The sequence below is a fragment of the Agelaius tricolor genome, unplaced genomic scaffold, assembly GCF_023055355.1.
Source record: "Agelaius tricolor isolate 1412-34295 unplaced genomic scaffold, bAgeTri1.0.p SCAF_1, whole genome shotgun sequence".
In the NCBI taxonomy this organism is placed as follows: domain Eukaryota; kingdom Metazoa; phylum Chordata; class Aves; order Passeriformes; family Icteridae; genus Agelaius; species Agelaius tricolor.
The window spans coordinates 93,112,938-93,137,516 of NW_027269261.1; positions in this window are offsets into that span (position 1 = coordinate 93,112,938).

A 24,579-nucleotide genomic window follows, 5' to 3' on the forward strand; every position below is an offset into this window, starting at 1 on the left:
CTGACAGAGAACTGACCCTTGCAGTCCTTCAGCTCGACTTGGGGTATCTTGAGGAACGAGTTTCACTGGCTGCAGTGTTGAAAAGGTGTTGTGTCAGGCTGGACAGGGGGAGCAAGGCCTTGCAAGTGCCATCCAGAGCTCTGTGAGACCAGCACAGGCAGCAAGTGGCACATGTGCTCCTGTCTCTGTTCCTGAGCAGGATACTGAAACAGCTGAGTTGGTTTCTGAGGAGCTTGTTGCCAACTCCCATTTCATGTGCCTCAGTGAGATTCTGAGAGCTACAAAAGACTGGACCACTTCAGCCAGGTCCTCATCCTTCAGCATGCTGCTAGCCAGGAAATAATAAATTAGACATGGCTCAATATGGGATTCTATGACAACTGAGGATAGGAATCTGTCAGGATCTTTTGCGAGCTTAACAATATGCTAGTCACCACTGAGGGCTGCAGAAAGAGCTCTTCATTTTTTAAAGCCCAAAAGTCTGCCATATGGCCAGCATAAACTGCATGCTTCCTCCGTGTGGTAACTAGCTGAAAATCACAGACTTGTACAAAAAATGCAAGGTGGGGTAGTCCAGCCTCCTGCTCCAGGCAGGAAATTATTCAGGGCCATGCTGAGTCCAGTTCTGAAAACCCTTGGGGATGGAGACAGCACAGACTATCTGGGCAGCCTGCCACATTCTTTGACCACCCTCGTGGTGAGGAGTATGTTGTCAGGATTGTTTAATAACTGAAAAATGTATCTCTTAACTAGAGAATTTTCTGTAAAATGCCTTCTTCAGAGTGTGGTATTTTTTGAGAAAAGGCAGTCTCAGAAAGCAAGGTTATTTAAAGAGTTTTAGCCAGTGGAAGTTTCCTAAACATGAGGGTTAAATGGCTTTACACTTCCATTTTCTTCTAGGCATTGTACATACATTTCCTTTATTTTAGGGGAAGAAAGCAGTTTATGACACCAGAGGAGTGGTCTATAGGTGGAAATAGGACTGTAAAAACCACATTGTCACAAATCTCATAAGAATGTCTGGCACCACTATGAATTCAAGTGCTTTGGTTGTTGTCATCTATGTGACTGCATGTATTTATATAAATGTACACACACACACACAAATATATATATATGGATGTACATATTTACATCCACACATCTGTAGATTTTTATGTATATATTTACATGCATATATACATATATCTATATATGCACATGCATACATACATATATTATATATTCACATACATACATATATATATATATATAATATATAATATATAATATATATATACACACATACATGTAAATATATATACACATACAACAGGTCTGCCAGCACACATTACAGCTTATTCTGGGAAGTTAAGGCACCATGGGCAGACCCAAAGACTACCAAGACTGCAACCAGTGTCACTTGCCAGCACAAGACAAGGCAGGAAGGGTAAGGGACATTGCAGACAAGCAGTGCAGCAGTGCCTGGAACAGCTCAGTGCTCCATAGATGGAGGTAGGCTGTTTCTTTCTCACATCAAATAAGAGCTGTGGGAGATGCTTTTGGGATTTATCACCTTGGCAGGGAAAATGTCAGCCAAAGGGAATGTACTCATAGGTACTCTGGATGACCAAGAAGGCCAATGGCATCCTGGCCTGGACCAGAAATAGTGTCACCAGCAGGGCCAGGACAATGATTTTCCCTTTGCACTTGGCACTGGTGAGGCCACACCTCAAATCCTGTATTCAGTTTTAGGCCCCTCACTTCAAGTAGGACACTGAGGTGCTGGAGCATGTCCAGAGAAAGAAAATGGAGCTGGTGAAGGGTCTAGAAGGGCATCTGAGAGAGATGAGGTTGTTTAACCTGGAGGAAAGGAGACTCAGGGAAGACTTTACTGCTCTCTATACCTCCCTGAAAGGAGTCTGTTTCCACCTGGGGGTTCAGCCTTTTCTCCTGGGAACTAGTGACAGGGCAAGAGGAAATGGCCTCAAGCTGTGTCAGGGGAAGTTCAGGATGGACATCAGGAAAAATATCTCCACTGAAAGGATGGTTAAGCATTGGAACAGTGTGCCCAGGGCAGTGGTGTCACCATTGCTGGAAATGTTCAATAAATGACTGGATGAGGCATTTAATATGCTAAATGCTATGGTTTAGTTGATGTGGTGGTGTTCAACCAAAGGTTGGACTCAATGATCTCAGAAGTTTTTTCCAGTGTTAATGATTCTATGATTCTATGATAGAAGAGCCACATGGAAACTACAGGTGTGAGTGTGATGACTGTCTGCAAAAGCATATGGCCAATAAAGACACCTCTGGTGTCATGCCAGCCTTGGAAGAGTGTGGTGGCATAAAAGATTATAAATACAAGCACTGAGACACAAACAGAATGACAATGGGCTGAAAAGGCTCCTGATGCTGGGCACTGCCATCCACACAGCTGCCATCACCTTCTGCCACCTCTCCTCTCTTCCACTGGCCAACAGTGCCAGCACCATGTGTTTGGATTTCTCTACTGCAGACTGAGAAACAGACTGGCCTGAGAAATAATACACTCTTTTTTTTTTTTTTTTGGCTGATTTATCCTTAATGGTTTGCCCACCTGGCCCACGTGGGTGCTGCACAAGCAGTTGTGCTGGCAGTGGCAGCAGAGAAGCATGAGGTGGTATGGGCAAAGTCTGTGTGGACCACTCCTGCAGGCACATTTGGATCTCCATCACCAGCTGGAGAAAGGTATCCTGCACAGTGGTCTGGGAGAGCAGTTCTGGGCTGAAGGATGCAGATGAGCATGTAGGTGCTGCTTCCATGCTTTCTCCTCTCTTGGTTGTGCATGAGCTGCTTTGAGCTCTCTGATCACCATCCTGAAAACACAATTTATTCTGGACTGAAGAACAATCAAAACAACATCACCATTTCCCAAGAAGATTCATGGCCATTTTATGTATGTGAGATAAACAAATCTGTATCCATAATTTCACTTCTTGACTTTTCATTGTTTCAGCCAGAAAGCAGGCATCTAAGAAGTGGATATAAAGCACTGTCTGCCTATAGCTTGATCTCAAACACTGTCTTTCTCTTTAAAATTTGCAAAAGGGAAACAAGTTCATATTTATCATCAGTTGAAAGCTCAGCTGGAAGTGAAACAAATTAAATTTAATGAGAACTGCTTTAATTCTCATCATTACTGTCTGCTCACTGTTGTAAAAAAGTTTTACAAGCCCACTTAAAATGCTTAGATTAACTGTCTTTATTATTTTCGTCCAGGCAAATCCTTTTATAAGGCTAATGAAACTGCATCCCTTGGTATAAATGTAGTCATGACTTTATTTCACATGACATCCAGCTCTACAGTATCACAGCAGTCCCCAGCAGGTAAGTTGATATTAATTTATTTTTGTACTGTTATTGTATAATTCTGATATACTGGAATGTTAAAAAAGTTCCTCAGCTCTGCCTAAAAGTATAGACAGTAACTTTCTACAAAACTTGTCACTGATGACATGAAATAGCATTGCTGCTTGTCAGGAAAGAGGCTGCAGTTAAATTTCTGTGGTTGGACATTGCAATCCAGAAACAAAATTCTATGTTTCTAATGGGAATTAAAGCTGTGTGACTAAGAGGACCAGGTGGTCCCTCACAGCAGAATCTGGACTATTGTTTTTAGATTTATGTAGGGTTTCATGCCTATCCCAAATGTTGCCTGCTAGTAATTTCTTCTGCTATTGTTGCTTAAGGTCATCTATAAATGCAAAATGTTTCTCAGTGGGTACTTAACAGCAGTAACCTAGATAAATATTTTCATTTACATAAACATTGTCTGAACAATTCAGAAAGTGTAGTAAACAGTCTCAAATCCCAGAAGCAATCTAGACATTGCAAGAATTACATTGTTTTTTGGAAAAGATTGATGTTCTACGTTATTTCATTGGTCATAGTCCAACACAAGAGGGTGGACTGATGAAAGAGATGCTTAACACGTCCAGGGTTTGTGTTGCTTTCTTTTTTCTAACTGTGCTAATAGCTGAATTTCCATTTGTTTTTCAAATTTTTTATGTACTCTTATGCAATAAAAGATAATCTAACTGGACAGGCGCAAACAGTGGGGACCAAATGGCTTTTCAAAGCAAATCCAAAACCAAAAAGCCTCTCTATAATTGTAACAAAGTACTAAAAAGGAATGGAATTACTTTCTGCCTACTGAGAGCACAAACACTGTTATTTCATTGGGAATAGATGGCCTTTCAGAGTTCGGTAAGTTTGCATGTGCGTAGCTGCAATCCTCTGTTTTGTTGTATATGCTCTTCATGGAGGAAATTTAGCCCTATGAGACCCATTGGACTCAGGCCCTTCACCTGTGCAATGCTGCACAACAGGTCTATGCCAGACCCAACCAGGCTCCAGGCATTTCAGACAGGCTAAAACTAACAAAAAATACACTAAATACGGGGTGTGGGTTGTTTGCCTTAGTTAACAGTAACATCTTGTAAGATCAAACAAGAAAGAGACCCTTTCTGTACACAGACAGCTTGTCTCCAAGGATTTAGCTTTGTTTCAAAAAAGCACGTGTATGTGAATAGATCCAGAGAGGTCTTAGATCACCTCCGAGGCAATCTCTGCTGGTTGTTTGTGTGGCATGAGCCCAGCGTTGCTCTTTGCAGCTGGACACGGCTGCCTCCCCCTCCCTGCCCAGCCTGAAGCCTTGCAGATAATGAGGATTAAATGGAATAGGTATGACTGAATATATCTCTGGCACAGGTTCACTGACGTGCTGTCTTCTAGGGCTGCCACACCAGCCTGAGAAAGAATTAAATACATGTGAAGAGGAGAATATCCATTACTTGGAATACCAGTGTTCTGTTAGAAGAGAAATCCAGCATCCAGCCATTGATTGCCATTGCCTTTTCATGTGTATTCCATGCCTTATGCTCGGTGTATGTTTTACAGACACAGCATTTGTGTTGAAGCAAAGCTCTCTGAGCAATTGCACTGTTGCTGTGATCTGTTTATACTGAATCTCAACAACTAAGCCTTCTAATCCTCAAACAACTATTTTAGCCAGTACTGAAGCTGTTCAGAATTAGTTGGCAGCATTTGTGTAGTTCACACTCGATTTAAATAATCATTGTCCTATTTTAACTCTCCCATATGAAGACAGTACAAATTCACTCCAAGGATGGGACTGCAGGCCCATGCCCACATGTATGTAGCCATTTGTGTGCCTATCTGCTTCACATGTTTGCACTGTAATTTGGAACCAACTTCTCGGGTTTGGCATTCAGCTTGGGGCACTTTAAAGATACTTTGATTTCAGGAAGCACTGATCACCCTACAAGAACCAAGTCCCTCAATAAGGGGCTCAGATTTTGCATCTGCATCCACTAGTACTTTCTAAAAGATCATGGCAGATATCTTCCTTCCAGCTGGGGGTTCTTCTGTGCTCTGTCACAGGACACAAGCAGGGATTAAGCAGGGGCCTTCAGAAGTTAGGGCTGTCTTGGCTTTACATACTGGGTGGTTGTTCATTAGCTGGTGTCTCTCAGCTGTTCTGCACACACAAGTGTAGGTACATATTTTGTCAGCTGAAAGAAGAAGCACATTTCCTCCGTTTTTGCTTACTTATTCTATAAGATGAAGTGGATGATTACTGACCTGAATATCCTACAGCCCTTTTTGGAGGAGATGCTTTTTTTTCCTCTCCCAGTGAGTGTAGCAATTCCTGATTCTGACCGCAGTAATTCCTGTCTCACAATCATTATTTCACTGGTTTGAAACAGCAGCTTGTGAGTTAGCTTCCAAACTTGTACCCAGGAGGTAGCTTTGAGGAAAGGTAAATACCTTTCCTCAAAGCTACTTCAAATACTTTCAGATTCCTCAGCTTTTACTGGGTTTTGCCTGCTGACTAATATAATTGTGACTTATTTTGAGTATTCAGTGATTGCCATAGGATTTTCATAGACTGACTGACCAGATACTATAAACTTATATCTATACTAAATGCTAGGAAATAGATTAAACATGATGATCTTTAAGCCTGTTTTTGACACTGTCTCCAGCTAGTGAAGGAGCTCAGGCCCAGCTGCAAAATTATGCTAGTAAACCTTTCTGATGACAACACTACCAAGTTAACTTCAAGGGGTATAATCCATCTTTCCCAGAGTAATTTCCACCAAATTAATTTCCTGCATCATCATATTGTAAAGAGACAGGAATCTACTTATTCACAAATTGCTTTGAAAATTCTGAATACAAAGGCAGCAAATTACACTCATTTTATTGCTGAAGTTCAGCAAAAAAGGGAAGGTCTTTAATCACTCTTAAAAAATATTTTACTGTGTTTAATTTTGTGTAGCACTCCTTCCAGATCTCTGCCATATTGTTCAATGTAAATCAATAAAATAAATACTTGATGAAATAAATATTTAAACAGAATGGGTGTAGATGGGGCAAAAAATCGAATTAATTATAGAAAAGGAACAGAGAGAGGATGAGTTGTTTCAAAAACAGGGGCAGGGATTAAGACCTAGGAAGGTCTGCACAGAGTTTTTCAAGTTGAATAATATTCTGCTGCTGTGTCTACATCTGAGCATGCATGCTTAGAGAGCAGCAGGGACAATGTGATCAGTTCTGCGTGGCTGAAAGGGAACCTAAGCAAAGAACAAAATTTTCCTGCCCATCATGTATTTGCACATTGGCAGCTCTACTGGAGGCATCCTCTGTCCACATCTCTGTGCAGGATGAGACAACAATCTCCAGTCCTTCTGGCTTTTCCAGTGGGAAAAGCAAACTGGGGAGTGGAAAGATAAACTGCCTAGGGCTGCCCCATGCCAGAGTAGAGGACACTGCTGCTCTGTGCCTTCTTTTCTTGAGGATCTCCCTGAGTGCCACTGGACATGTGCACAAGAAAAGGCAGCTGATCATTTCCAGATTATTTTCTGTGGCCTGTTTCTGTGGCACACTTTACATGAGTGTCTAACCTGACAAAGGCAGGCTTAGAGGACAGCATGCTGAACTGAAGAAATTAATTTGGGAATGGTAAAATACCTTTGAGCTTGAGGCTGTTGTCTTGTGTTATTTCAGAGATGAGTTGTGCCTTATATTCCCAGCATTGGTTATCTATCAATGTTGAACAAGTATTCAGAAAGGCCTTTTGAGTCTGCTGTCTTGCTAGCACCCACCCCCTCCCCAGCTCTAACAATCAATAGCCTGCTGAAACTGCTTCTTCTGGACTTTTATTGCACATCTCCTGACCAAAACACTTAAATACTAATTCAGAAACATCCCAGCTAAACTGTCATGACACTCAATAAAGCTACATTACCACAGTTTTGTCAGGACTTAGAGTTGTTTGTCAAGTGGTATTAACTGTTCAGATTTTAGAATCACCCAGATAATATTGTAGTGGAGAAAGGAAAAGGGGAGTTAATCTGTGTCGGAAAAGAATCACTTGTGGGAGGTCACTGCTGTTCTGCACACTGGTACTGTTTCTACTTGCTCCAAAAGAAATTATGTCAACTACAGTCAAAATATTTATGCTCTTACTGAAATGTGTGACTTTTTACTAAGGCTGAATTATCTCACAATTCTCGTTTTTACACTGTCAGTATACTTCTGCAACTAAAACAATTTCAGACACCCAACCCCTCTGTTCCATATTCTAAACTGCACTGTTATGCCAAGAGGAAAATGCTGGACAAATGCTGCCTTGAAAGCACCAAAAGGGCCATTGCAAAAGAAGTTGCTGATCCACCTAAAAATTTTATTTGCTGCTTTAATTACACAAGAAGTAACTAAATCATGGACTGAAGACATGCTGCCTCCAGTGCATAGCAACACTGTAAGCCCTTTCTACATTAGGGTGAAAGTCATATAATTAATTTGTCAAGGAAAAAACTTATCAACAACCAGAGTTTTTGGCTTGCACAAAGTCACACTGAAGTGTCTTCTCTGCCTGCTGAGCAGCAGGAACACATGGTCTCCATTACTGAAATCCTGGGCTCCTGTGTCAGTCTAATATCCTGGTCCAGGCAATTTTTGCTCACTTTTCTGATTTTAAGTGCCACCTTGGATCATCATTTCATTTGAAACTCAGGCATGTGGATGATGATGAGACTCCCTTCAGTGAGTTGATTCTCAGCAAGCTCTGTTGGTGACCACCACTTACCCTGTGAAGACTGCTCTGCCCTGTGCCTTGAGAAGATTCTCACACTCTGTTCTGAATCCTTGTTTGGCAAAACCTCCCAGGGAACAGTAGGAGTTTTAACCGAATGAGGTTTCTGGGATCAAACCACAAATAAATTATGTTTGTTGCCTTGAAGTCATATGGTGCTTGTCTGATAATTTTAAAATTAAGAGTTAAGACTGAATCTGAGAAAGAACAGGACACTAAATTATCAGTGTAGTATATAGAAAAAAGACCAAGATTTCCAATGCAAAACTGCACTTTTTATTCTAGTGTTTTCAAATGAATCAGCCTGAATCTTGGCTCCAAGTGGTAAAATATGCCACTTTGAGCTAATGAGCTTCTAGTCTCTACACTTGTTTGCTACCTGGCAAGCAGGGAAGCCTAAAGCATTAATTAATGTCCTTGTGATATTAAGAGGCAAATAATAAAGCAGCAAATCAATTTGCAGAAGTGAAGACAAAAAGGCAGTGGGGAGCATTGGAACAGTTTTGTACGTTCCTATGGATTTCTGTAAAGCTAACAAGCAATGCTTTGAAAAAGCAGGGAAAGGAGAAAACAATTCTGGCCTTCTTTTAGTTTTGTTTGCAGTCTCAGACTAATTATCCCATGTAAGCAGTTCATTTAATAGAGGAGGAAGTTAGGTCTATTAAGCTGCCCAACTACTTCAATGCTGAATTTATTGCAATGTTTGTTTTAAAACAGATCTGCATGTTTCACATAAAGTACTTCCAGATTTGAGGTTGTTACTTTCCAAACAACCCAAAACTCAGCTGGTTTGTTACATATTTAAAATTTAGTTGGGTTTTGTTGAAAAGTTTATGAGAACTTCTCCCGTACTCTAAATAAAGCTGAGCATACAAGTGAGAACTGGAGTTTCTGCCTCGGCCAAAAGTTACATCTATCTGAGACAACAGAGAACTATGAACTCTGCAATAAAAAGCTGATGAGGTTCTCAGAGCACAAGGTGTTTCCTCATTTCTGACCTTTTTCTCATTGAGTCTCTCATTGGCAAACAGGGCTTAATTCGGGTCAAACACAGCCAGCATTAACTTTGAGAAAATTGTGATAGTCCAGATTTCCAGTACAGAGGCTGTTCTCTACCTGATGACCCATATTCCCTAAAGCCCATATGATTTTTCTCCATTTCCCAACTTGAAAAATGACCATAGGTATAAACATTCTGAGATCTTTGACTATCTGGGAATTTAGATCTTTGAGGAAGTTAATGGGATTACCCAAGGGATGAGGGACTTACCCACGTGAGAAGAGGTTTAGGAGAGCTATCCCTTAACTCGGCACTGATGATCTGCATGTGCGTCAGGAACAATTCAGTTTGCATTACTCCTACTCAGCCACTCTATGACATTAGACTTTAACAGGCTATTCTGGGAGAAAAGGAGTGCCTAAAATGGCAGTGGTTTTTACTCTGGTCCTACATCCCTTTGCCAGACTGCTGGTGTAGTGTCAGTCCTGCAATCCCACAAAGCAGAAGGAGTTGTCCTCTTTCTTGTCCCTTAATATCTGGTCATCCTGTGGCTACAGCTGTAGTTCTAGCACCCACAGCAACTTACTTCTCAGGCTAGAAGTTTACACTGTTTATTTTAACATTTTTAAAAGTAAACCTTTCTCTGAAAGAACTCTAAAAAGAGAAAAATGTGGAGTTTTCTTTGAGAGACAATATGAAACGTCTTAGAAAAGAAAGGCTGAAAAACTCTGTTAACGATATTTTGTGAAAACAGAGTAAGAATGAATCAGAATTTTAGCCAGGTCTGAGTATTCCCATGTCAAGTGAACTTATGCACTGATGTTAAAAGTCAAAACAGAGGACTGTCTCTGATGTGGTGTCTGAAAATAGAGGCATTATTTTCTGTAGTACAAGCAAGGCCACGCCTTTTGCTGCCAACATGTTTTTTTTTTTAATTTTCCCAAATCTCTAAAGTGCTAGAGTACTATAATGTAAAAGCAAATATTAGTGTTTTAAATAGATGGATATATCTATTTAATAATTTTCTGCTGTGCAAATACTTGTGTTACATACAATTTTAAATACTTAAATATTTTTGTAAGTTTTATTTTCTTTACATTTTGCACAACTGTCTGTTTTGGTAGTCCTAAATAAATGTAAGCTAGTACAAAGCCCAAGTGACAAGCTAGAAATGCCAAATATTTGGGTTTTACCTGGGGAGCCCATGTTTCTGTGCACCTCAGGGTGATGATAGCCAGATGTTAAGACAGAATGCAACCCATTCCACATAAAAGGTGTCTATACCTTGGCCATGGCTCAGAGGCAGGCTGGAAACTCCACTCTGCTCTGAATACCACTCCAGCTCATTTTCCTGGATACAGAGGGGATAATTCACTACTTGAGGCCTTGACAGAGTCAGGCTCCACACAGAGAGGGTAGAACTTCATTCTCTGAGAGTTTACTCAAATGACTAGTAGATACCCATTATGACACAGAAAACATAATAAATGCTGAAGTCTATGGGGATGCAAGCAGGTATTTGACTCTACAGTGGGGGTAGAGGAATTTAAACTTCTAACATCCTCCAAATTTGTATCTTGACTACAATTCAGCCTCTGAGTAGACAAAGAGATGAATTATCCTTGTGTCAATCCTGTTCCCTTTGGTCACACTATTAGATACCACTGCTGTTGGCTGTGCAGGCAACCTTGGCACAGACACTCAGGGAGTAAAATAGGGAAAAAGGTGTGGAAAATGACTAAATACAGCAGTTGTTGCACCAAATGATCCAGCTGCCATGGTTTCCCATGAAGGATGAGGCTGCACCGTATCAGGAGGAGGCAAGGGAAAAGAAATAAGGGAGGTTTGGCAAGAATATCCTATTAAAGCAGTGCTTTTTTTGCAGAGCTGTAGTACCGTTTGTTTCTTTAAAACAAACTTTAATAGCACTCTGGGAGAGGATGAGGGTACTGACATGATGCTACCTGAGCTGTGAGTGAAGCCCTGCAGGTGGCCACCTATCATCAGCTGGGGACTTTGATCAGCACCTGCAGCCAAGGTCCCAAACAGGCATCTGGTTTCAGCACCACACAGTGTGATCCTCACCTCATCTGAAGCATTTCTGAAATACTTTGTTTAATCATCTTCCAGCAGCTGCTTTAAAATTGTTTCAGAAAATCAAAGTAAACATCCCTTTGGAGCGAGTGGGTTCATTCTCCTGGATCCCAGGGAAAACAGGCAGGAAGAAAAGGAGCTGGCTGTAGTGCTGCTGGCTAGGCACTGTCAGCCCAGCCCTGCTGTGCAGCACCTCTGCATTGCTTTTCAGCAGCTTGCCATTCTAAAAGCCAGTCCAAAATGTCCAGTTTTACTGACAAAATTTTGCAGAATTTTAGCTTTTTGTGGTCAAGGACTGAGCACACTGATTTCTACTTCACAGTTCCATTTATATGGAAGATATAATGCAGACATGTGATTCTACAGCTTTCATTATGTCTGTCCCCGTTTTGGCATACAATTTGATTTATATGTTATCTTTTCTCATCTGTATGTATTTTCCCTTATACACACACATTCATATTAGAGAAAACTTGAGGATGATCTATAGTTTAATGAGGCAGGATGTCAAGACATAGTATAAAAATAAAAAAAGGAAACAAAAAGGAAAAGACTTAGCAGAATAAAGGCGAGATTTTTTTTTCCTTTGGTGACAATAAAGGGTTCTGACATATGGCTTCTATCCATGGGAACAAATATACTTAGCCTGAAAAATCCCAGAGAAGTCTGTGTTACCAATTTCAATTCAGATGAAAAAAAAATCTTCCAGAAAATAAGCAAATGTGCTGTTTGCAGTGCAACAAATGCCTACAGTACTAACATGAATTGTGAAATCACTGGCTGTGACTGATCAGAGTTCATTAAAAATAAATCTTGGCCCAGCAGTTTTAATAAACAGAATGAGCAATAAAAGCAGCAATGATTCACTTATTTCCCGTGCAGAAAACTGTCTGATTTTGCATATTTTACTCACTCAAAGGATTTCTGCTGAAAAAACCTGCTTCTGGTATCCAATGTAAAAAATTCAAGTCTCACCTATCTGAAGGAAAGAAAGAGATGGGAGGCAGCAGTTTTCTCAATCCTTCCAAGCCTTTAAAATTTAACTTTTTCTAGAATTTATGTTGTCATTTAAGACTTTGTGGGGCAGAAAAAAAAATCAAAGTTGCATTTTTTCTTCTGCCTGATGAGGAAAGTTTGAGAACACAGGTATAAAAATAAGGCTTTGCTCACTCTCAGTGAGGACACTCCCATTGAGAACAACTCTGCCTGGTGGTTGAAGGGCTGTTCATGGGGAACCAAGTGCTACCTTGGCTGGAGAGCTCACCACAGAGAGGAAAGCCAAAGCAGTTTGGGAAATAGAGACTGAGTAACAGCATTGTGTATCCATCTCATTGGGCCAAGGAAAGAATGGATTAATGACCTGTGCTGGAAATAGAGTCTGCATTTGAATGCTCTATCACATATGTAGGCTAAGAAAAATCAATGGAAGAGGCATAGAAGTTAAGAGCACTGTATTGCTCAGAGGCATGAGCACCATGGTGCTAATGCTGCCCCAGAAGTTGGCTGCTGAAGTGCTCAGACCTCCACCCAGGATGGAGTGGCACTACCAAAGCTGAGCACAGCCTGGACACCTGCAGTAGTGCCACAGATCTAATCTGGCACAATCCCCAGAAATCTAGCTTGCTGCTTCCTGGCTCAGGAAAAGGGGAGCAGGTAGCACATAGGCACAGCACCTGGGTGAAAAGGTCACATGCTTCCTCTGTATTTTTCACTGTTATTTTAATTTTTTACCTCATATAAGAGGAACAGCAACTGGACAAAATCAGCCCCAGAACATGATGACGTCTCTGTGTTATTTATGGCACACACAATGCAAAACAAGTATGTCATCTACTAATGCTGGCTCTTCTCTGGCACTGGGACACAGAGAGCAGTGCAAGTGGGTGGACCTTGCTGGTATTATGGAAGTCCAGTTACAGTAAAACTGTCCAGAAAGCTATGAGAAGAGAAATTGATGTGGTTATTAATATTCTGCTCCTCCCTGCCATCTCTTTCCTTCCCTGCCACCTTCCTTCCCCATTGCTGTCTCCACACAGTTGCAAGTCTGATGGCACTCTTGAGGAGCAATAATCCCCACTAGAACTCCTCTGAACTGACATTTCATAGCTCAGGAGCCCAGTTCTTGAAAATCATGATGGCAAATGTCTATCAGTAAATACACTATCAACAACAAGCTCCTCCATTAAACTAAGCATGCAGAAAAAGCTGAATATTGGCATGGAAAAGCCAGCTGCTCTAAGCCAAGATCATGCAATTTCCAGTCAGCCTTTATCAGACAATTTCCACATTTGGGTAGGGCCAGTGCCAAATCCACTGGGGAATCAAAGAGACAAAGGTGCAGTCATCCTGGTCTGGAGCCCAGTGGCGTGGGTGGAAAATCACACACTGGTCTCAATGTCCTTTGTAACATACCTGTAAGGGGGGACGAGCAGAGTACTCTGGGAAGTACTCTGGTGACCTTCCATCATGGCTCTGGATTTGAGGGAAAGACCTTTTCTAAATCAAAGAACTTGCTGTGCAAGTGCAAACTCAGAGTGTGCGTGCAAGAAGTGACGCCTGAAGGGTATTGGTCATTTACACCCTAAGATAAATGGTCTTAATAAAGTGACAATGTTTACTTTTCCTTTGCTGAGCAGAGCACAGAGCACCTTTGTGAAAGGTCACTGAGGTTAAATAAACTATACTTAGTCACAAAACTTGCAGCTAAAACCCAGGGCTGCTCCTGTGCATGAGATGGGGTCGTTGTTATCCTCCTGGGTATAATATCTTGTGTAGCTTATTGTTTGTATCTTGTATCTCTAATTAAAAAAAGGCAAGTAAACAAAAGGCTCATGTGAGGATGACACAGGTCAACAGATGTGTTGAAGGGTTTGTATATTCTGATGACCTTTCATCACTGGGGTTTCTTACATACAAGGCTTTGAGCCAGAAATGATCCTACAACCAAGCATGTGCCCAGAGGGATACATCACTCACCTGTTTTCAGGACTTCTCTTTTGAAACCTGATTTTCTTTGCTATTTTCATTCATTTTCTCATAAATGACAACATGTTGAGTAATAAATGAGGATATGTCTTGTAGATTTGATAGTAGCAGCATGCCACAATTATTTCTGTGCTTTAAGCTAGCCAGAGCAGGGCTGGTTTTTTTAGCCTGTAGTCTCTTTAGCTGTATGGCCTACTCATCTTGATTTGATGAACATTACAGTTTACCTACTGTAGGCCTTAGATGAAGGACAGTCCATGTTTGTCAAATCCAAGGAAGACTGTGGGAAGATGATAGAGACATGGCTGTGTTTTTCCACACAACCTATTATGGCAACAAGCACTCCCCCGTAATGTTTGCTGACAGATGTTCAAGGCTTGAGAAAAAAAAAAAATCTGCTTTCAGCTGATGGTTTCACCACCACTTTTGAAATAAGTGTTAGTTCCAGGCTCCTGAGTTCATAAGGGCAGAGAAACGGCAGGAAGAAAACAGATGAACGGGTAACAAGGGGGAAGAACAAAATGGGAAAATAAAACCTTGGTGCTGACAGAGCTGACAAATGTAATATCTCCTGGACAGCAAGGAAGAAAAAAAAAATAGAGTTGGATGTGAAAGAGCTGGAGCAGTGACTTTCAAACAGCTGTGTGTATCTCTGAAGCTAAACCACTGTGGAGGTCCAAACTCCCCACCAGGCCTTGGACTGAGTATTTAGTTGCTATATATGTACCCCAACAGTGCTCAGGAGGAGCTTGGGGTGGATATCCCTCCTCAGGGCATTGAGAGGGTGTCTCTGAGGCATGGGCCATCCTGGGGCAAGATGAGGACCTCTGCTTTTGTGGAGCCTGTACAACAGTTTGAGCACAAAGGGAAGTGTCTAGGGAGTTGCTGACACCAGTGAAAGGTCTCCCATTAGCTGATCCAATTTACGAGTCCTGGCTGTGGCTTGGGGCGTGATGCAGCCCAGCCCTGGACAAGAACTTCAGTGTGCAAGGCCTGGATAATCATGGATGGCCTTGCTGGAATGAACAAATTCACCAAGCTGAGTCCTGCTCGTAACAATGGGAATGAGGCAAACAATAATTTTGAATGTGAGGTGCTGCATGAACCAGGCACGTCAGCAGACTTCAGTCACTTCTGAATTCCTGGCTCTCTCCTAGGATTGGTGTTGCATCTGGCATAGCCAGGATTTTCTCAAAGGCTATTAAACTTTTCCCACCTATAGCCTGAGCAACTGGAGCATGGAGGGGAGGATTAATCTCAAGCAATGAGACTTCATGTCACTGACAGTTTGTTTGGGTTTGTTTTTTTAATTAGGATGACAGACATATGTGTGTAGGAACTGGAAATGTTGCGAGTGTGTCCATTTCAAAGCATGGTTGGAAAGGTTCTCTCTGTTCATGGACAGACTGTAGCAACACAAGGATGATCCCTTTCTGTCTTTACTTCCTTCTTCCCCTATCCCAGGCTGGCAGGAATGACTGGAAAGACTACTCAGTCTTTCTCAAAATTTCCATTACCTGGCTTTGTCTTTCCTTCTTCCTTCTCATTTTGCCATCTCAGGTATCTACAAAAAGGTAAAAATAAAATATTATTTAATCTGAAGTTCAAAGTAAACTAGCTGTGCTATCATCTTGCACATATCCCTATCTTCTCAGGCAGCATGGGAGTATTTGTTTACTCACTGTTATTGTTGCAGTGATTTGTATGTCTACTTTAAAAAAAAAATCGAATCAAAGGATTAATAATATACCACCAAGTAGCATTCCTCTTTGTAAAGTTGCATCCATACCCCAAAATGTTACATGAGTAGCAGACTCTGAAGATATGAAATTCTATATGACTAAAAAAACATGTTAGTTTTCAGCTCTAACAACCCTTGACATCACCTGTTTAAAGTTGCATATATATTGTTTCTGCACTGTTAATATGAAAGACAGATTAATTCAATAAAAGATAGCAGCACATGGGTTTTTTTCATATGTGCAACACTTTTTACAAATAACATTCTCTAAAAGACAGGCAAATTTTATAAGTTTTCCTTTTCTGTGGATGAATCATTTGGCCATTTGAAGAGACTGAACTAACAGGAATTCCAGTAGCTGAGCCCTGTATACCAGACAGAATGACAGCAGTGCATAACAAGAAGGAGTGTATCATGTGTGTGCATCCCTCCTCTCACAAATCCAGTTCTGGCATATTAATACTAGACAGGAGCGAAAAGTTCTGGATGAGAAACTATTCATCCCATTGTTTCTGTGGCTGTGGAGGTAATTGTGATGAATTGGTCTAGAATATTTTTTGAATATTCTTTAATTTTGGCCCTACATTTTTTAATTGACTCTTTAGCATTTTATTAAAGGGTACAATGTTTTCCCAGGGTGTACTGGAAGAAGAATGTCTCAAAATGGAAAAACTAAGTACATTTTCCATTATTTATGCCATTGACTCTGCAAACATAATATGTAGAGCAGAACTTTGGCAGGTGTTAATCGGTATATTTTCCTTCACACCAGTAGAGCTGCTTCAGTTTACACCAGCTGAGAATCTGGCTCTGTATATTAAATAAAAAAGTGGGCCTGGCTTCCTGATCTTTTGTAGTAGACTCAGAAAACTGTTCGTTATTGAGCTGTGGGCTTGAAAAGCAATCTCACTTTTCAGTATTGGCAGCAGTCTGAAGAAATGGGAACATGGTGTGCTGAGCTCCTGGGTAGAAGAAATGTTTTCTTCCAAACCATAACAACCTTTTTGGCTATCTGAAGAAATATGTTTAAACTTCCTTGCCAAGGAAAGGTGGGACACTAGCCAGTTACTACAGGAAGGCTTTGAAGATGGAGGGAATAATAAAAGGGGAGAAAAATTAAAGAGGAAAATCTTCTTGTTCCCAGATGGGTAGCTAAGGTGTAACCATTCTTCTTTCTGCTTTGGGATCAGAAGCACAAATTGGCCTGATACATGAAAATCAATTTTTTTTTTGAGTTCCTTGTCTCAGATGTTGTGTCTGGTTTTTACGTGACTGCAAGGTTTTAAAATACATCCAGTTAGTTTCCAAAAGTGCCTTCAGTTGGTATTTCTGATCTGTACATGGTTCTGGACCAAGCTCTTTGAAAGTTCATGCACACTAACTACAATTTGCTATATTTGCAAACTATAGTTTGCACACTATAATATGATTCACTATCAGTAAATCAATGAAACCCTGCCTGTTATTCCTGACATAATGAGGAGAAGAGGCAAGACACAATTTTGGGGAAGAAATCAGGGATTCTGGGGGAAAACAGGAACATAATTTTAGCAGAAATATACAAATACACATGTGTATTAGTGATAGAAATTGCGATTTGCAAACAATTGCTTTCGGAAAAAAAATAGTGAAAACTTAGGTGGAAGTTGGAGGAAAATTGGAGAGCTGTAGAAATATATGCACACTATTTATTTTTTCTAATCCTTACACAAGCTTCTTTTAATCAAGACAATTACTCAGGATAAGCTCAGAGGAGCACTGGTTCCTACTCATTGAAACATGAAACAAGGCTCTCATAATGTGAAGCTCCTGTGAGATCTTAAGGTTACTAAAAGTGAGCTTTATATAACAATTTGGGGGGAAAGGATATAAAAGCTTGATGGGTTTGAATGTCAAAGTCTGGTGTCCACTGACTGTGCTTAGATGTTGCAATTGCTTGTTTTGGAAGGAATGTACTTTTGAGTATACTGAGCACACTATTTTAAAGACTAGATCTCTTTTAATAAGCAGTATTTTGTTACCCCAGAATTTTATTATATCAGACTGATCTTTAAACTATGTTTTCCATAGTTTATATGTATAACTATAATAACTATGTTATTAGAGTTTGACCTAAACTCCTAAATAGCTCTATTATGTCCAGTGACCTCATTCTTATCAGGTTTACAGGTCAGTGGTGAATTAAGCAGCTGGCTTCCTGCTAATTAATCCTATTTAGTTAAAGAACTGGTAGACTGAAGAATCTTATCTCTGTTAAAAGGAAGTTTTTACATGATTGGCACCAGATTACTGTTATGAATGACAACCCTTTGCAACTCTGCAATACAATACATGAGCAGAAAGGTAGAAGAGCAAAAAAAGAGGACAGCATACAAATGCTGTCTTATTCTTCAGGGTTTCCCTATGACGTGAATTATCAGAATTATTAAAGCACCCAGATGGCACTTTGACATTGCACAGTCCCTGCCAGGTGAGTCCAGGTGTCTTGTCAGAAGCCCAAGTCTCCAGCTGGTGTGACTGTAGATGGGAGAGGCAGACAAAGCCAATGGTATATTTCTGTACACAGTCCTTGTACCACTCCAGAATAGCAGTGGCCTGGCAGAATTGAAACCCACTGTGTGTCAGGAAGCCTCTACCAAAATGTCTGATATTGAGATTGCACAGCTTGCTATAACTTTGAGGCCTCAGTGGAGCCTTTTTTTATGTCAAGTTTTGAAATCAGTGGGCTACATTAACTAAAACGGAAGGTGAGACCTTGTGGAAAATACATGTGAGTCCAAAAAGAATAGTTCATTCAATAAGTATAGATGGGAACAGCAGAAATGTATTTGGTGGTTCTAGTGCATACTGGGTGAGCTGTAAATGCACCAACAGGTTTACAGCTGCTTCTTTTATATTACTTTTTCTGTTTTCTTTTTACTTTTAACGTTTCACCACTGTTATGCCTTTCATGCCTCATTGCTTGGTCTTGGGTGAAGCGGGTGAAATGTGTGACAGGCAGGGTTCACCCTGCCCACAGGCATATCTTAGGAGGGGGGCAGAGAGGGAGAGGAAGAAGGAGAAGGCAGTGTTTATAAATGACCTTATTTTTACTGATCTTGATGTATCACATGGAATTTGCAGAACTACGTCTGTGAAAAGTACACATTTAATAGGACAGCAACTGGCACAGGGGAGCAAGATTAGCTGTTCTGGGGACTGCTGAACAATGGATGTATTTTTGCCTGGGCTGCTCAGAATAACCCACCTGTGCAGATCCTGTGTCACCCCTCCTGCAGGCTTTGCTGCCCCGAGCTGCCAGTGCCCTGGCGGCTGCAGCATCTGCACACCCCGGCTTTGAACAAAGGCTGGGCAGGTGCCACTCCCAGAATGTTGGCAGGAACAAGAGGGGCTGTAAAGATGTGTGTTCACTCTGGTCAGGATGAGGAGGACCAGGGTTGGGGAAAGCCCCTAAAAACTAAATAATTATAAGTCAAATTATCCATGCAGAAGGATTATTAAATCCTGGGTCCACTCCTGGGGCACTGACGTGTTTTCCTCTGTTGGATAGTAACAACAAACCCAAACACTTGTGGTTTGTGCCACTTCTTAGGATTAGGATCAGAATACTAAATCCTTGGTGGATATTTCAGATGGAACAGGGCAGAAACTGACAGATGTCTAACGGTGACTGCTGCATTTGTATTATTCAGGGTGAGTAAAAAGTTTAGTTTTAATATTTTGGACATCTCAGACACCAAAAGAAGAGGAAAATAAAGCACAATTATTAAGTAAAAAGGATTAAATTAGGACTTCAGCTCCAATAAAACTGTTTTACGGAGATAAATATTCCTCATTTCTGCTCCAAATGACCACTGCTGGCTAAAGAGTGACCAAGGTGTCCAAGCACACGAGGCCTTAGGTAGCCATAATCAAAAACAAAAGGTGACAAGGAGCTCTTTACCTGGGTTGTCAGCAGGCTGACTGTAATGTAGCAAGCCTCTTAATGTTAAGAAAAGGGACCAATATCTGAATGCAAAATGATATATTAAATTACATATGTTTTGTGATGAATTGCTAATGTATTCTGGTGTCCAAAACTAGCTTAAGGAGCCTCTTTTCAACAGCACAAGAGATATGTGAAGTAAATATCTTCTGCACTAAATTTGCATTGAAAGACCAGAGAAAGTGTCATTTCTTTATACAGGAATACAAACACATACACCAGAAAAAGAGATGATGATTAAGAGGGACTTAAAATACATGAAAAGCTGTGGCTGCTGGGTGACTGTTATTTGTCTGGGCTGTGTTCTGAGGGCTACAAACATTTTCCTCATTAGTGGGTACAAAAGGTTAATGAACTGCTCTTAAACCTAGGGCATTTGTGCAGCAGTAAAAAGCAGGAATTCAAAAATGGTCTCATCTAAAAAGTCAATTTTTTGCAAAAATGAACAAACCAACGGGAAATCAGATTCTTGAAATTTCATCAGCATCTTTTCTACATGGCTGGAGTCAGTCACTTGTGCCTTTGAGGACTTCACATTCTACACTGTATGATACAGCCTAACATGTGCACAGTACAATTACTTTGAGCTAAGCTGAGCTAAGAATACTCAAGTACACTTCTGGCTTTCATCACGTGCAGTTAAAGCAATGACCTACTCAGTTCTAAAATGAGTGCCTGGGTGTTTTTTCATGCTTCTATATCCTAAGATGATCTGTGAAAATCAAAGGAGTCAGTTCTGCATGGCTCCCTACCACACAGACTTACTGAACAATCTATTCTGGAGCTCATGTACTTCCAAAAGACACATAAACCTCTAAGCCTTAAACCAACTGACTGCACATTTACTGGCATGGTTATTTTTAATTCTCCGCCTCATTTTGCACACCAGCAATAATCTCATGCCCGGTAAATTGGGATAATCTGGCTTAAAAGTTCAGCTGCAGCCATGTTAAAAAGACCAGAGGAAATGGATAGCTCATCTCTGGAAAATGCAGCCCTTTGGAGTAACGCCAGAACTCCTTAAAAACAAATCAGCTCAGGATTACAGTTTGTGAGAGACAAAATGGCGAAATCATTTCCAGGCTGTGATTTTGTCCCACTACTCCCATGCAGCTGTTAGCACGGAGCAGTTTTGCCCATCCCTGGTTTTGTGCATTCCCCAGGTGTGGTGTTTCGAAGAGCACATGGTAATTCTGTGCCTTTAGCACATGAGCATGTAAACAATCAGAGGCAACCACCGCTGAGTAGCTGCTGGAAGCGCTGCGAGAAGGCTCCTGGCACTTCCATCCCAGTCCCCGGCACGCCGCCCATGGGAGAGAAAACGTAGGAGGAGGCAGCCAGAGATGAAAGCTGGCGGAGCAGTTGCAGCTGCTGTGAAAGCAGAAATGGCATTGGTATTTTCCTCAGCTAGATCTGGGTTTCCTCTGCTCCTGGCGACCACCTCTCGGAGCAGCCCACTCTCCTAAGCCTCAGGGCTTCTTCCTCCCTCTGCCTGCTCACCTGCCCTGCTGCCTGCTTTGGGCTTCTCTTTGACTTGTCATGAGGTCAGTGGAGGCACAATGAGGAATGCCAGTTCCCCTGGCTCTTCACAGGACTGGCACAGAATGACATGGGGCTTCTTTGACCTCTGGGGACAACCAGGGCAACTGTGGTTAGTAATTAAACACGGAGCTTCTGTAAGACTGAAATTTAGGTGAAGAAGATGGTGAGTGATGAAAAGCTGCACACTTTGATTAACAGGAACACCAAGTGACTTTGCCTGCAGGGGATTGGCTGCTTTTAAGAGGTTCCTAGTTTACTTAAAAAGATGATGTGGTTTAAGACAGATGCTGGAAGGATGTGTGCAACACCAGCGTTTATTGGGCATCTGCTGCTTAACAGCAATCAAGGTGCAATTGTTCAGAGCAACAAAGAGCTGTAAATTATGTAGTGGATATTAAAATCACAGACAGATAAAAATGTATTATCTGCCTCAAGTGGGCACACAGTGTGATGGAAGCAGCAGAAAAGGAATAATGCACCTCTGATTCCTTGCTGTGGATTATGACGTTGGATGGCTGGCAGAGCAACATCTACCACAGGGAGCTTTTTCATATGAAGCTGCCTCATCAGTGGGCTCGTCAGAGACACAAGACTCCTACCAAAAACATGTCCTCAGATTGCTGGGAAGACACTGATGGGGAATCAACCCTCTCACATACAGAAATTCTGTGCACCACCTCAAGAAATAATCCAGGGTTGTTTGTGGGGTCTTCTGTGTAAAAGCACATATTGTCTTTTCATAAAATTCTCTGTATGTAGAGCCAAAATAGTTCCCCTATTATTCTAGTAGGAATCAGAGCAACATTTGGCATGTGGAAGAGAAATCTTTCTCTGAGGCTCTGCATTAGTACAACAGGTCCCCAGGGCAAAGCAATATTTGGAATTCAGTGGCAAATGAAACAAAAGTTATGCTGATAAATAAGAACCTCTGGGGGTTAATTCTGAAAACAAAGACTATTCTTCAGCAGTGGAACAAGAAATAGACCTATAATATTCACACACCACTCACTCTGGTTTCATTTACCAGGTCACTTTGCAGGCAGCTCTTTCAGATGCATAGTGGTACAATCACAAGAAATTTCTTAATGTTGGGGGAAAAGACTTGAGAAGGAGTCTGGACTGCAAGGGAGCTGAGGCTGTTGCTCAGGATAAGATTAGGTTTGATATGAGTAGGAGGCAAGCTCAGGGCTCTATTTCAGAAGGACAAAATTTCACAAACTGTTCTCTGCATTTTGGCTCAGATAAGCTTAGAGGATTTTCACTGTGATGGGCAACATTTAAACATCAGGGCTGGAAAGGAAGGTTCCATTCCCAGTTCAGTGCCTTTTTGCAATTCCACTGTGCTGAGGTTACACACTGTGATGACTCCTCCTCACTCCTTAGCAGAGCCCGCCTAAAGGTTTGCATGTCCAAGGAACCTGTCCAGAAAAAAAATAAGAGAGCTAAAAGTACTCTGAAGTGCTACAACTAAGTGACTTTTTGCACTCGGGCTTCTAGTCTCTGACCTTTTATCCTTGTGAGGGCTTCACAGTAAAAAAAAAAGAGCATAAATGTGACAGTTGCCCTTATTTTGGTGTTAATGTTATTTGTGCTGCACTATTTTTATCCACACACAAAGCCAGCTTACGGTTCAGAGCTCAGCTGGGCTATTGCTGAGCTCAGCAGGACTGAGGAGCTGGAGCTGCTGCTCTGAAGAAGAGGCTGCTCCTGCCTCTTGGGAAGGGGGCAGCAGCTGATCTCCAAACTCAGTGGGAGCTGGCCATGGGAGCTGGTCTGGTCATTTCCCAGACAGGGAAAGGCTCCTGGCTCCTGGGTCTTGCTGATTTCTGAGATCTTCAAAGGCAGTGAGACCAATGTCTTGTAGCACAGCTCAGTCAAGACATCTATGCTCTGGCAACTGCTCCTTAGGGAAGCAACAACTCTCCCATCTGCACAGCAAGAGTCTGTAGTTCTCTCTGAGCTAAAACTGGGTTGCAGCTGCTGCTGTGCCACTGCCCATCCCTCCCAGCAGTAAACAGTGCTGGCAATGCTCTGATGGTGCTCAGGAAGGGCTGAAGGAGCCCCAGGGTCCTTGGCTTGCATTGCACAAACATTGGTGGTAACTTGCAGATGTGGTAGGTGATGGCTCTTGGTGCAGCTCATTCTATTTGGGATCCTGCAGGGTCTCAGCAAGAGAACTGGCAGCAAAGATTGGAGCCTTCTCCTCATTAGAGGTGGCTCTCTTCCCTTCTATTGAGGTGGTGGCAGGGCATACTGCTACAAAATAAGCTGCCTAAGGTACTATTCTGTATAATTTTCACATTCCTGAAGGAAAAATCCTCCATGGGAAAAAATCCTCTTTTTTTTGGCACCCATGACATGCTTTCCTTTGTAATTAGGGAAAAAAATTGGTTGTTTTGTTTTGTTTTGTTTGTTTGTTTCAATACCCTGCTTTTGCTTTGAAATGTACTTGATAAATTGCCTAGTTCATTTTTTCTCCGTACTCTGACTAAACACTCGTCTCTGTCATCATTTTACTCTTTGAACTTAGTGTACCAAAACAGTGCATGGTATGGAGAAGCAGGTTTTCCTGTGAAAGAAAAGGAGACACATGGAAGAAGAAAGCAGCATTGTAGTTGGTGCTGTGGCAAAGTATATCACTGTATTCTTGTTTCTGAGAGCAGTGCAATTCCAAACCAGGTCCTTGCTCCAGCTGCCATCATCAGCATAGAGAGAGCTGAGAATAATTGGTGATGGGGAAAGAAGAAAAAATTAAGAAGAAGAAGGAAAAAAAAAAACCTGAAAAGGGACAACTTTGCATCTCACAATTCTGGAAAAGCCAAGGCAGCACCAGGATACAGGTACAATGACAGTGGTCACTGGCCCAGCATGGGGCATTCCATAGGCACCAGCAAAGTTATTGCTTACTAAGACATCTGACTCAAACTGTGGTTTTCCAGCCATCAGCTGCCCTAGTCATCCCTTGTAAGATGCACAAACAGACTGTGATACTCTCCAGTTCTTTGCTTCTTTGGATGAGTGATCTCACACCTTTAGGTCCAACAGAGTTCGGTTGTGTTCCCACTTGCAGAGTCCTAACATGTTGGGTT